Genomic DNA, 13847 nt, shown 5'->3' on the forward strand with positions numbered 1-13847 from the left:
AAAATGACTTGATATGAAGAGGGTCTCTGCAGATGTATTCAGGTAAAGACGAGATCATACTGGAATAAGACAGGCCCTCAATCCAATATGGAAGTAGGGGAGACCCTACTGGAGTTCAGATGAGCTCTTGATCATTTCGGAGGAGACACACAGAGACAGAGACAAAGGGAGAATGCTAATGTGAAGGCAAAGGCAGAGACTGGAGTATCTACGAGCCAAACAATATCCAGGATTGCCAGCGACACCAGAAGCAAGCGAAAGGAATGGAAGAGATTCTACCCTAGAGCCTTCAGAGAGCGCATGACCTTGTGGACACCTTGATTTTGACTTCTGGCCTCCAGAATGATGAAACAATACATTTCTGTTTTTTTTAGGCCACCCAGTTTGTCGTAATTAGTGATGGCAGCCCTAGGAAACCAAACCACCACCTATATAAATGAATATTAACCATTTGCAAATATGATAACCATTTCTGGCTATAATCATCACATTGCAATAGAATGTGGTTTCTTCCTGAGCCCTTTACTGAAGGCCAGGATAGGTAGACTGGGAAGAAGAATAAAGAACTCTATCATCTAACAGTCTCATCTAATTAGTTCAGAGATGCTTCCCCCCTGAATAGCAGCATGTGGTTCAATGGTGACCTAATGGCTCCTTCATTTCAGCAACTCTCTTCCCATCTACAGAAGACACCAACCACTTTCCTTTCTTGACCATCAGTGACGGCATGCCTTACCCAGATGAGGCCAGAGGAATTTTGGATACCAGTATCAACTCTTAAGCTCAGTGAGGAAGTGGAAGGGTTTCAGTTTCAAATACCCTGGAAACACAAAGGTTATGCCATATCCTAACAAGCCAGAAGCCGAGCTGTCCCTGGCAGTAATGTGTGGCAAATGCCTGGCAGGTTTCATCAGTGTAACGAAAATACCACCATCTCTAATGACAAAACAGAGTCTGCCACCATACCTCCATTCGGCAACTAAACTGAGAGAAGCTGGGACAGCTGGAGTCCATCTACAGCGCTGAGCTTATCAGTCTCGATGTAAAATTCACATTTGACCAGCTGGATCTTGAAAAAAAGATTCTGTAGCTTGAAAGTTTTTCTTTATTCTTGTATGACATATAGATGAGTGGAATAGAATATTTTATAAAGTAGCAATGTTTAATAATAGCAACTTCAAAGTTCTCTGTGACCTTGTGGGTCAAGATAGGAGGAAAATATGGCTTCCAAAACCCAGTTATGGCCTGTATCACGCTACATACTTTGTTATACTAGCTGGTCTCTCCTTCCGCTTTCACATGGAGAATGCTCGGCTTTAGTCACTCAGAGACAACATTGTGGATAAATTAGTGAAAAACAAATGTTAAAACCCCACCAAATCTTTCCAAGTGAAGTGTATGCTTTTTACATACCAAAGAGATCTTGTATTTGAAGTTCATAAAGGGGGAGTGGAGGCTGCCAAAGGGAACCTAGTTCCAATGATTTAGGGTACAGACGCAGGAAAAATATCTTCCACGGTCTCCCCTGAGTTTCTGAAGATAAGGAACCCATGTCAACTAAGAAGATGAGGATTGAGGAAAGCTGAAGAGGGAGGATACATTGGATATATCCAAAAGCATGAGTTAGTCAAATGTTACAGACTGAACCATGCTTCCCGCTCCCCTCCCACCCCCCAACCCAAATCATATGTTGAAGCCTTAATCCCCAGTGTGACGGTATTTGGAGACAGGGCCTTTAAGGTCATTAAGGTTAAATGAAGTCATAAGGGTGAGGCCCTGTTCTAATAGGATTGGTGTCCTTTAGAAGAGGAAGAGACACCAAAGATCTCTCTCACTCTGTCAGAGAAAAGGCCATGTAGGGACAGAGCAAGAAGGCAGCCATCCACCAGCCAAGGAGAGAGACTTCAGGAGACCCTAAACTAGTAAAGACGTGATCTTGGATTTCCAGTTTCCAGAACTGTGAAAAAAACCAAAAACCAAAAACCATTTCTGCTGCTTAAGCCGCCTGGTCTGTGGAGTTTTGTTATGGAAGCTTGAACTCACTAAGACACTCACCTCATCACAGCCACATAAAAGAAAAAGCAAAGGTCAAAACAACTTTCTCTAAGGCATTTTTGTTTCTTTCTTTTTCTTTTTGTGTTTTTTTAAGAAAGATGATAGCCAAAGATGAGAGAAGTAGTATAAATTATCAAGGGGTCCCCAGGGCTATTTCTTGTACTATACCTTACATAGGGGTGACAAGGAAGTGATTTATTTCAGAGATGACTCAGTTCAGGGTTTGAAAGTACATTTGACCTTTGGAGTTTTTCAATTTTCTTTATTTTTTTATGGCCATTTGCTAAGGAAGTTCTCATATACTCCCCTCTGCTACCTTTCTTCAGTGCAGGTGGAGAGAAAGGGCCAAGTGATGATTTCCCTATGTGTCCGGGACATTTCCAGGTATGTGGTCTCTTCTCTTTGCGGAAAATGAGGAGATGGTATGTGATTTCTATGCCCAGTCACCACACAAGATACTTTAAGAAGCAAAGGAATATAATTTGCTTTCCTGTGTAACCTGCAAAATACGTATACCACTGCTTCACAGAGTGAGTCGCCTCTCAGGTTTGGCACCTGGAGGTGGTTCTCAGCACACCCTTTCTTGGTAATTTTTTTGTCAATTCCCTGAGAAAGACACATTAAGCTCTCCAACAATCTGAGCTAACGCTAAGCTCTCTGACAATCCTCCAAGATTAAGCTTTTACTGTTTGTCATCTCCAATGCTGACAACTCCGAGCGTATTTTGTCAATTTTCCCTTTCACTCCTTATTAAAATAATTATCACTTTGAATTTGAAGAGAGCCTAAATGGATAACTTAAGTAAAATGTCACCATCAATAACAGCAAATGAAGAATCTACAGAGGGAAGAAAAGGTTCTGATAGAGTAGTAGATTCACAATTTCGGGAAGGAACACAAAAAGAAATTAAATGGGGGAAAACGTTATGAAAGATGACGTTTTCTGACTGCAGCCTGCTCTACGCTTGTATTACTTATTCCTTTTAGATAGAGTTAATCAACATTAATAAGCAGTTTATGGCAATCCTTTTTCATAGCTAATAAGTCTTAGTTTGGATAAATAAGACCATCAGCTCTGTCACACCTAAACAAATTCTCAATGAATCTGAACTTTGAGATTAGTAATGCCTCACTTTCACATTTTATAGTCACAGCATTAGAAATCCACGTGGCCTATTTACCAGGATATATTAATTTTCAGTGACAACAATGGCCGTTCTTCTATGTTCAAGACCAACACAAACTGCAATCTAAGGCTGTAAGAATCCTTACATTTTTGCTATTTCACATAAGCAAGACTTCTAAATATTTAAGAATCACCTGGGGAGGTAAGCAAAATGCAGCTTTCTGAAGGTCAGAGGTGGGGCCCAGGAATGTGTATTTTCCACAAGAATTCCTCCATATTACTGAGCTTCGATTGGCCCCAAGAACACATTAAGAACCTATGGCTTTCAGAATAACAATTTCCATGGGGAGTGTGTTGGATGAACTCAGATGCCCTTCAAAGGCTTACAGCAACCAGACTGAGGACATCAGCAAACGCCAGGTAGTCTTTTCTGTTTATTGGCTGATGGCACAAAGCTGCAGCAATCCTGCAAAACAGTGAGGAAAGCTCAAGCTAGGAGCCATGGGTCACTCAGCTCACCACACCAGCCTGCTCTATTAGTGGGCTGTTCCAATGACTTCAAGCTCCAGCCCAGATGCACAAGGCCTTAGAGAAAACCAGCACACTCAGACCCAATCTCCCACAGAGGGCTCCCAATTCTGTCCTAATGGGACTATTCTTTTAAAAAGCGTATTTGTTCACACCCACGTACATCAAGACCTGCTCTGATTTCCGAAGGGCTCTGGCAAGACATACTGAACCCCTTGGGCCTTGGCTGTTTTTATAGCACATTCACGGACGCTAATTTTGATCAAGCCACTAAGTCACCCAAAATCCTTAGTCTGAAAATTGAGAGGTTTGATTCCACTTTTCTGTTCCTTTGAAGAGGTATAGACAGCAGTGTGGATGCAGGTCCATACCATCAAAGAGATCTAGAAAGCAAAGTCTCTTTCATATCATCACACAACATCTGACTTACATACGGACTCCATGATAATCCACAGAGAGGCTGTTTAGGACCCCTCCTTTTTTGATAACTGTGGTTTAGTAAATTCACAGACAGCCTTGCTGTCATTTCTCTTATAGCTAAAGGAAACTTAAGGTATTTCTTGAAATAGCTTCCTTTTTCTCTTTCCCTCATGATAACTGACATTGCCAACAGAAGTTTGGAAACTCTTCAGTTTGATGCTTAGCAGAAAATTGAGGGGCTGTTCCTGTCATTGTTACTATCCTCAAAACACTTAAATTTGGTTGGTTTGCTCCAAGTGTTTATTCTCAATATTAAAAAAAAAAAAAAATTGCTAAGAACTTCTGGAACTCATTTTGACTGACATCAACTACCCCAATTAAATAGAGAGGATAGCAATAGTGTATTAGAAAGTTATTTCCTTCCTTTTTATCAGAATTACAGAGAAACTGAGAGCTCTAGGGTGACCACAGAACTTACATAAAATCCTGGGAGAAGAAAACAGAGATGAGCTAACACATTCACTGATTATTTAGACTGGTGGCTTAGACCATTTCCACCTAAGTTTCTTGGAATGTTGCATTTCCAGCCAACATCACATATTGCTAGTTCCTTGTAACTTTAGGGGCCCTGAACCCCAAAATGAGAGAAATATAAAGAGTTGGCTGACAAGGGGATCCTGAGTCTTGTATATCATTTGTCCTTTCTTTATAGTTATTTTAAAGGTAGTAACGCTGATCAAAAAATATAAACAGGGGTGCCTAGGTGGCTCAGTCAGTTGGGCATCCGACTCTTGGTTTTGGCTCAGGTCATGATCTCAGGGTCATGAGATTGAGCCCCGTGCTGGGCCGGAGTCTGCTTGAGATTCTCTCTTTCCCTCTCCCTCTGCCCCTGCCCCCACGCTTTTGTACTATTTAATCATGAGCAGTTGTGCATCATCGATGACTGCTCAGTAATTCTGTATTTGTTCCTGTGAATTGGAGCTGTTGTATTCAATGCATTAGTCAGATAGAATGATTCATTTAGGTTTTCATCTTAAACATTTTTTTTTGTGGCATCTAGTTTTCATCATGTGGATTTAGAATGTAACTGTGTAGGTAATACGACTAGCTCACTGGGGTGCCAGGATAGATCCTCACCGTTTATTCACTGCTCATTAAGTTAAATACACTCTAAACCAGTAGTTCCCAAAGGTTAGCATGCATCAGAGTCACCTGGACAGCTTGCTGAAAGACAGATTGCTGATCCCACCCTGGTGTTGCTGGTTCAGAAGGTCACGGGTGGGACCAGAGAATGTGCATTTCTAACAAGTTCGCCGGGGATGCTGCTGCTGCTGCTGGTCCAAGGACTGTTCTAACTGAAGAATTCCTTAAAGACAGGCATTTGTAATTACTTATACTTAAAAGCCTCCTTCAGGAGACACAAATGCATGAGATTTGATTCACACCCTCAAAGAGCTTATACTTAGGATGTGGCTATTAGTTGATACGTACACATCAAAGCAATAGTAGACACACGTTATATATGGAATATATGATCAGAGCGCGGGTGCTTTGTGTTAATCAAAGATTTAAAAAGGGAGAGGACATGAGAGTTGGGGTTTTGAAGGAGGAAGAGGATCTCAATAGGCCAAGACTAGGCGTGGGTGCTGCAGACGGATGGAACAGGATCAGTAAATGTATCCGGGGCCGGAGGTGTACTAGCAGCTTTACTGGAACATCAGGCTCGTGCAGAACAAAAGGACATAGTATCATCTGCTTTGGCTGTCCACGGCTAGTTTGAGGACCAAATGAGTCTTTAAGAGAGCCCACAGCAACCAAGTACAGAAGATAAACGTACAAAAAAGACCCATAAAATCTTTTTCTTTCCTCTTCTATTCCTTCTTCTAGGTACATCTGAGTGGCAAGCCATGAACTGTGCTCGCACCATCGTGAACATGATCCCCGCCCTGGCTGGGGAGACAGCCTAATGAGGTGTACGATTTGAAGGGCTGCAGCCGCTGACTTCACAGAGCTAAAACCCTTCTGTCGGATCCCTCACAAATGATTAAGCCCTGGCTACGGATTATTACCTTATGCTTTCCGAGAAATCTGTGCTCGTCCTGCGTGGAAAAAAATCTAATGGCAATCATATACGAGAAGGGATGGCAGTTGTCATTTTTCATATGCTGGTCTGTGATTTCTAAGCAAACAGAGAGTACAAATGTGACAAAAAAATCCTGCAAAATGAACAATGCAGCTGATCTTTATGTCCTTTATAAACGCCCCAATGCTGACTTAAGTATTCAAGGGTGTTGAGTCTTTGAGCTTCGGAACCATCTTTACTGAGTCGTATCTGCTAAAAGGGGCCGTTTTCAAAGAAAAGTTGTGGAAGGGGCACCTGGGTGGTTCAGTTGGTTAAAGAATCTGCCTTCGGCTCAGGTCATGATCCCGGGATCCTGGGATCGAGCCCCATGTCAGGCTCCCTGCTCAGTGGGGAGCCTGCTTCTCCTTCTCCCTCTTCCTGATGCTCCCCCTGCTTGTGTTCCCTCTCTCTTTCTGTCAAATAAATAAATAAAATCTTTTTTTTTTTTTTTTTAAAGCTGAAAAATAGCTCCCTGCACCCAGTTTTGTTTAGCTTGGCCTTAACAGGGACACAGAACAAATACCAGTGGATACAGAGACATCAGAGTGGAATCGGTCTTCAGTCTTACTGACCAGATGTATGACACGGCACATCCTGGTTGCTCTGAGCCTATAAAACAATGCAACTGAGCCAGCTGAAAGCTAAGGTTCCCTTCTCTAATAATCTTCAGTGAGTGATGGTGCAAGTAAGGAATGGCTGTCAGATGCTTCTACCCAATACCAAGAGACGTGGCAATCAACATCCCTCAGCTTAATGAGTGCAGCCTCCTTCCCAACTCCATTTCCCCAAAGTCTCTCCAGGCAGATTCTAAGTAGGAAAGATTGTGCTCCACATGCAATATATCTGAGCACAGAATCTGGAAAACGGTAGGTGTTTAATAAATACTCATTAAGATCCAACATCTTTGCTTAATTCTTGTATCCCTTTGCTATTCACGATAGCAAATGATATGCATGTGTCCTTTTCTTTTATGGTGGTAAAAAACACATGAACATAAATCTTACTGGGACGCCTGGGTGGCTCAGTCGTTAAGCGTCTGCCTTCCGCTCAGGTCATGATCCCAGGGTCCTGGGATTGAGTCCCACATTGGGCTCCTTGCTCAGTGAGGAGCCTGCTTCTCCCTCTCCCTCTGCTGCTCCCCCTGCTTGTGCTCTCTCTCTCTGACAAATAAATAAAAATCTTTAAAAAAACAAAAAACAAAAAAAACCCTTACTATTTTAACCATTTTTAAGTGTACAGCTCATCGGCATTAAACGCGTTACAGTGTTGTGAAACCATCACCACCATCTTTTTCTAGAACTTATTTTTATCTCCCCAAACTGAAACTCTGTGCCATTAAACCCGAACTCCCCATTCCCACCTTCCCTCAGGACCTGACAACTATTATTCTACTTTCAGTCTCTGTGAATTTATTACTCTAGATGCCTCTAGTCATCCTCTAGCTATAAGTGAAATAAAAAAAAATACGGGATGCTTCATAAATTTGCATCTCATACTTGGGTAGGAGGCAAGTTAATCTTTTCTGTATTGTTCCAATTTTAGGAGATGTGGTGAAGTGAGCAACACAGATATACCTCTGAAACCTTCTGGTACTGCTAATGAATTCTTTGAGCAGAGACTGAGAACTAAGCTGTTTGTTAGTGATATCTGAGTGGCAATGATAATGGTAGTTTCCTTTTTATTTGATAAAATCTGTTTGGTACGAGAGAACTATAACAATTTAAAAATTGTAACTATTAACTATAACAACAAAGTTTCGCATATGAAAATTTTAGAAAACCACTTACTGGAATTATTGGAAACTTACAGCAAGAAGCATGTGTTATTCGGTCATAGTCTTTAGGTAAAGAAAACAGTTTTAATGTAATACAGAAAAGTCACATTATGAATGATTAATGCTTTCACATCCAGTTACATACATAATACTTTTCTTATGGTGCACGTCCTATCAAAAAGAGCATATTTTGCAACTTTCCTTTCTATCACATATACTGACTACCACTTGAGAGTAAACCCATTTTAATTCTTTCAAGTCTTAGTAATCAACAAGATGAAGGTAGGCTTTTGGCAGAAGAGTGACTAATTCAGAATTCTGAACAGCAATCTTTCTTTCGACCTCCCCCAACCCGACCCAAACCCAGAATGTGAAATTTGGTTTGCTTCTAGAGTTTCCTAAATAAAAACAATATGAAATGCTAATAAGTATAATCATTTTAATAAGATATGTTCCCTCCTGCACTCCCAGCCCTCCACTGCTCATGCCCCAGGAAGTTCCCCCATAACCTGGCAAAGCTTCAGAAGCACTCACTCTCGCCCCAGAGTTACTGCGTCACTATTACAGCCTCGGAAAGAGAAGAGGTGAAAAGTTTGCCAGGTTCCAGCCGGCTCAGGCTATCGCTTCTGAGAGGCATGAAACTTGCAGCTGCCCCTTCTTCCTTCTCTAAGATGACAATATCTATGATCTCTGTGCGTCTTAGGACCAGGTTTACCAAGTTCAGTGTGAAAGAGGAAGCTGAACACATGGTTTTTCTCCCTGCTCTCAGGAGATGGGCAGGCTCATCTAAGAGCCACCCAAACCAAGAGCAAAGACAGAGGCGTGCACGAGCCAATACAAGGGGTCACCATTTACTGTTTCAAAGACACAGAAGATTTAGCTCATGTTTTAATAAGCATATGTAAATGAGTAATATTTATAAAAAATTAAACACACTTGTCAAATAGGCTATTTTAAACCCACTGTCTTATGTCAATACATCTGTGAATAGTAGCTGAAATTAAGTAACACCCCGGCCTTGGCCCTTTGACCACCTGTTTCTGACTCAAAGTCCAAAAGACTCTCTCTGAATGGTGTTTTGATTCATAGCCAGTCAACATTCCTTTGTACAACTGCCTCATAATTTGAAATAGGTTAGTGGATTGATCTCTTGCTGTCAATCAGGTATGTACCCTACTGTCTACGACTTACTTTCTCAAGAGGCCCATCGTATATATGACAGGAGAACAGTTCACAAAAAGCAATGGGGTTCACTAGGGGAATACGCTGCAAAATTTATTTCTGAGTTAAACAGCAAGAAGCAAATTAACATTCCTTCCATACTCTGTCTCACACACAAACATTCATCTCATTGCCAGTTAGTCTTTATGGAAATATATTTCAAAAGTAATTTCAATTTCAATGCATCTCTATATTCAGGGTGGCAGACCTACTACATTTCTTTTCCCCTCCTCTTTCAAAATATGAACCTTGAAGGCAGCTGCTTGTGAAAGGCAAAACAACCAGCTCCTCTTCCAGTCTAAAATCACTAGCTGTTCCCAAGACTCTACAAAAAAAAAATAAATCAGGACATCCCTGCTGTAGGGTTCTATGCCAGGAAGTAGTCTAGCAGCCGCCGCTGTGGTCAGGCCTCACTCCTCCATCATTTTTAGTTACTAAAGGTTTCTTTTTGGATTTTGATTCAAACTACAGGGCCATACATAAGAGCTGGTGGGTTAAGAAAAAACTTGAGACCCATACTGGACCGTCATGGGAGTCGGCAGAGCGTGGTGTGGGAGACCAGGTTCACCCACTTGGTTGAGGTGTCCACACACACAGACAAGTAAGGGAAATGGCACGAGAAGAGATAAGAACTACTGATGTGTCACCGTCATCATGATTTAAGGAAAAGCAAAATTTGGAGTAAAAGGTGACAGTTGGCTAAATTAATTTTCCTTACCCTCCTAAATGAGGTCAAAATGGAATCATTTCATAAAAATGAAATACCCTATGATCCAGCAATTTCACTTCTGGGTATTTATCCAAAGAAAATGAGAACACTCCCATGTTCACTGCAGCCTTACTTATAATGACCAAGACACGTAAACAACCCAAGTGTGAACGGGTGAACAGATACAGAAGATGTGGTGTACACACATGTGCGTGCACACACATGCGCGTGCATGCGCACACATACACACACACACACAGTCATTACGTACAGTGGAATATGATTTAGCCACAAAAAAGAATGAAATCTTGCCATTTGTGATAACACGGATGGATCTTGACAGCATTATGCTAAATAAGTCAATCAGAGAAAGACAAATACCATATGGTCTCACTTATAGGTGGAATCTAAAAAAACCCATACTCATAGATACGGAGAACAGACTGGTGGTTGCCAGGAGCAGGGGTTGGGAGGTGGGCTAAATGGATAACACGGGGGACAAAAGGTATAAACTTTCAGCTAGAAAATAAGTCACGGTGACATAATGTACAGCATGCTTTCTATAATTAATACGACTGTACTGCATATTTAGAAGCTTCTAAGAGAGCGGATCTTAAAAGTTCTCATGACAAGAAAAAAAAAATCTCTTTTTGTAACTCTGTATGGGGAGAGTTGTTAACTAGACTTATTACGGTGATCATTTTGCAACGTATACAGCTATTGAATCATTATGTTGTTCACAAAAAATAAACTAAATAAATAAGCTAAACGAATGGGTCCATTCTGGAAGAGCAACTGTCTTGCTAAGAGGGGGACAAAGATAATACATTTAGAGGTAGGCAAATAAACATTGGCCATACTTGTAATTCAGGTGACTACACTGGGAAACATGAAAAGAAGCCTGGAAACTATCCTAAAACTAAAGAAGGAACATGTCTTTGGTGATTTATGAAACAAATGTTCTTGTTTCCAAATACTTAAATCAGTTATAAAATAATAAATGGACATACATTTAAAAGCCATTCCTTATGAAAAACGAAAAGCATGCGTCCAGTAAGTTGATACCTGTCTCTCACTTTCTCTTATGATTGATTTTCTCCTTGATGTTTTTCCTTGACTAACAATTATACATAAGGATACTTAGAATTCTCAGTAGAAATGAAGGTTCCATTTTGTTCTCTGGCAAATGCTATAAATATTCTATTTTAAACTTAGACTACTTGGGACTCATTAAATCCCCAAATCAGTAGGTTTGTTAGGGGCAGAGAATGGAAACACTGTCTTTGAAATAAGCATGCTGAGTTTTCCCCAAAGAGTAGAACATTTTATCAAGAGGTCATCGTAAAATTGTAATAATAAATCATAAGCATTCTTTCATGAGCACGAGTCCCTTGATCTCCTGCCACATGTTTCACTCCTACCCCATTCACTGTGGATTTATTCAGTCAGAGATCCTTCCAACATCTGGTTTATAATAATGCGTGTTTTTATTAATTTTGAATGCTAAAAGAAAAAAAGCCCAGGGTATGAAACGATGCCTTCCTTCCCCTTTGCTTCCTACTGCCTTTCTCATAAATTGGTCATTATAGCATTCTGTGGGATAGCCATCTTGGAATTGTGAGCGCCAGTATTTTTAGCCTTGAGGTAGCTGCAAAATGAAACACTTTGATAAATAACCTCAGTGCTGATAGGGTAGAAAAGAATCCTTTTAGCAAAGATTTAAAGAAGATTACAAAGGGCATAAAACCCCAATCGTTTTTGAAATAGCAATCTGACAAAGCAAAGGGTGAGCTGAACAGCAGGGATGAAGGGATTCTGCCTTTTGGAAGGGTTAAAAGACAATTAAAACAGTATATGGACAGGGAAGAGGATGCATATTTTCATGAAAATACTTCCTCTATCATTTGCTGAATAAAAAGCAAAGTCCTAAACAGCTATTTTAAGTGAATAAGGGGAATTTCCCTCCTCTATAAACAATGCCTTAAGCCTTTTCTTGCAAGGAAACTTCATAATTTGCATTGAGGTAACTTTTGTTTTTTAAAAAACGGAAAACATGAAGTAATATATGGCTGTGCCTGGGAATTTGCACATAATAATTCAAACAGAACTGAAGAGTTATTATAAAATAATAAAAAACCAAGCTTTCATAAAACTAACAGCGGTTTTGATAATTCAAACTTATTGGTGAAGCAAATCAAATAAATAGCCTCAGACTCTGACTGACAAGACAGTGAAACCAGGCAACATACTTAATAAATCAAGTGTCAAGTATGTAAATTGGGCAGATAACCAAATAAAGAGGGTCATGGAAATTATATAGGACAATCCTGCAAAATGTTATTAGTTACAGTATTAGAACTGTGCTTTATTCTTTTTTGATACCTTTGCCAACTGCACCCATTTTGTTGGTTTGATCAGTCACAGCTGTAGAGAATGCTGTAGCCGAGGAAAGAGATTTGCTTTGTGCAACACTGTTAGGTGCTAAGGAAGGAGCTCGGGGTGGGTCCTTAGGGTTATGAAGGAGTCCACCTGATCAGCATAAGTGAAAGAGCATCTACCTTGCATCCTTGGGATTTGCTTCAACCTTGTCGACAATTACTAATACCCACAAAGTACCAGGTCCTCTGCTGGATCCGAAGGATGCAAAGAAGGCCCAGACCTGTCCTGGAAGAGCTCACAGCATGCGGGGTGGGTGGACATGTCAACTAGTAATTATGTACCAAGTAAAGTACGGTATTAGAGGTAGATACAAGGTGCTTTAGACACTGAGGTTCAGCAGAAGGAATTCCACCTGAGAGAGGAGCATGGGTGGCAGAGAGAGCATGAATTCTGGACTCAGGTAGACCCTGGGTCCAATTCTGCTATCATTACTTCATGATCTGTAAGGACAAGTTAGCGACCTCTCTCTAAGGTTTGGTTTCCTCACCTGCAAACTGCGGGTGCTATCACTGAATTCTCACTAGCTCACAGGCCGCACTTGTGTGAATCACGAGAAAGCCACGCTTCAAGTGGGACTGGACCCAACCTCTGAGGGCTTGCTTGGCTCTGTGAGTGGGATGCAGAACGTCAGCTGCGCTTTTCACCTAAACCACCTGCCACATCTGTATGTGGTGGCCCTGGACCTCGAGGGTGAATGTTCATAAAGAACTTGGACCGTCAGCATCATCAGTAACAGATACTCATCAGTAACAGTTTGCTACGTGGCTGTCACTCACACACCAGCTCGTCTCTCTTGCTCCCTATGCAGATTAGCCAAGGTTTTATAGGAATGTGGATATTTCAGTTGGGTATTGAAGGATATGCCACTTTTTAAGCAAGGAAGAACAATTTACATGTCTTGTGACTGGCAAGAAATCATGGCTGAAGGAGAGGAAGGTGTCATGGAGAAATACTGGCCAAGGGGGAGGTCCCATACTTGAGACTGCAATAGGAGTCAATTTCAAGAGGGACACAGTCATTGCTTTTTTATATACACTGACGAGAGTGTGGGAAATGTGTGGGATATTCTCATAGTCTGGGATATGGTACTGGGATTTAGCAGACAGGCTTTTTTTTTTTTTTTGGTAGACCTAGGGATTTGGGATTTACTGGAGTCAACAGTGAAGTAGCACAGACAGATGGGATTCCTCAGGAAAGCACAGTGGTGAGCAAGGCCAGCACCGAATTCCCTGGCACGATGAATTCTACTGTCTGGTCAGCTACCCTTTACTGTTCTCACCAATTTCACACCAATTCCCCTTTTTGCCCTTCCTTCTTTCTACTGTGGCTAGCTTCTTCCTCATTTTTGTTCGTAACAGAGAATTCTATGCTAATGGGAGCGTAAATTTACTGAAGCAGATACAGCTAAGTCACTAAAGATACCAGCAGTCCCTGAGACTGGAAAAACCCGTCAT

General features: G+C 41.1%; 1 protein-coding gene and 1 non-coding gene across 7 annotated transcripts in view; both read right to left on the reverse strand.

Moving 5' to 3' along the window:
* The window catches only part of APP (amyloid beta precursor protein), a 258284-nt gene that overhangs the window by 44373 nt on the left and 200064 nt on the right, over nucleotides 1–13847 (reverse strand). The window lies entirely within an intron of this gene.
* LOC116625066 lies at nucleotides 7710–7816 on the reverse strand. Its single transcript, XR_004297995.1, has one exon. It is a non-coding gene; the product is annotated as a U6 spliceosomal RNA (small nuclear RNA).

This window comes from Phoca vitulina, unplaced genomic scaffold (assembly GCF_004348235.1).
Source record: "Phoca vitulina isolate PV1807 unplaced genomic scaffold, GSC_HSeal_1.0 scaffold72, whole genome shotgun sequence".
In the NCBI taxonomy this organism is placed as follows: Eukaryota; Metazoa; Chordata; class Mammalia; order Carnivora; family Phocidae; genus Phoca; species Phoca vitulina.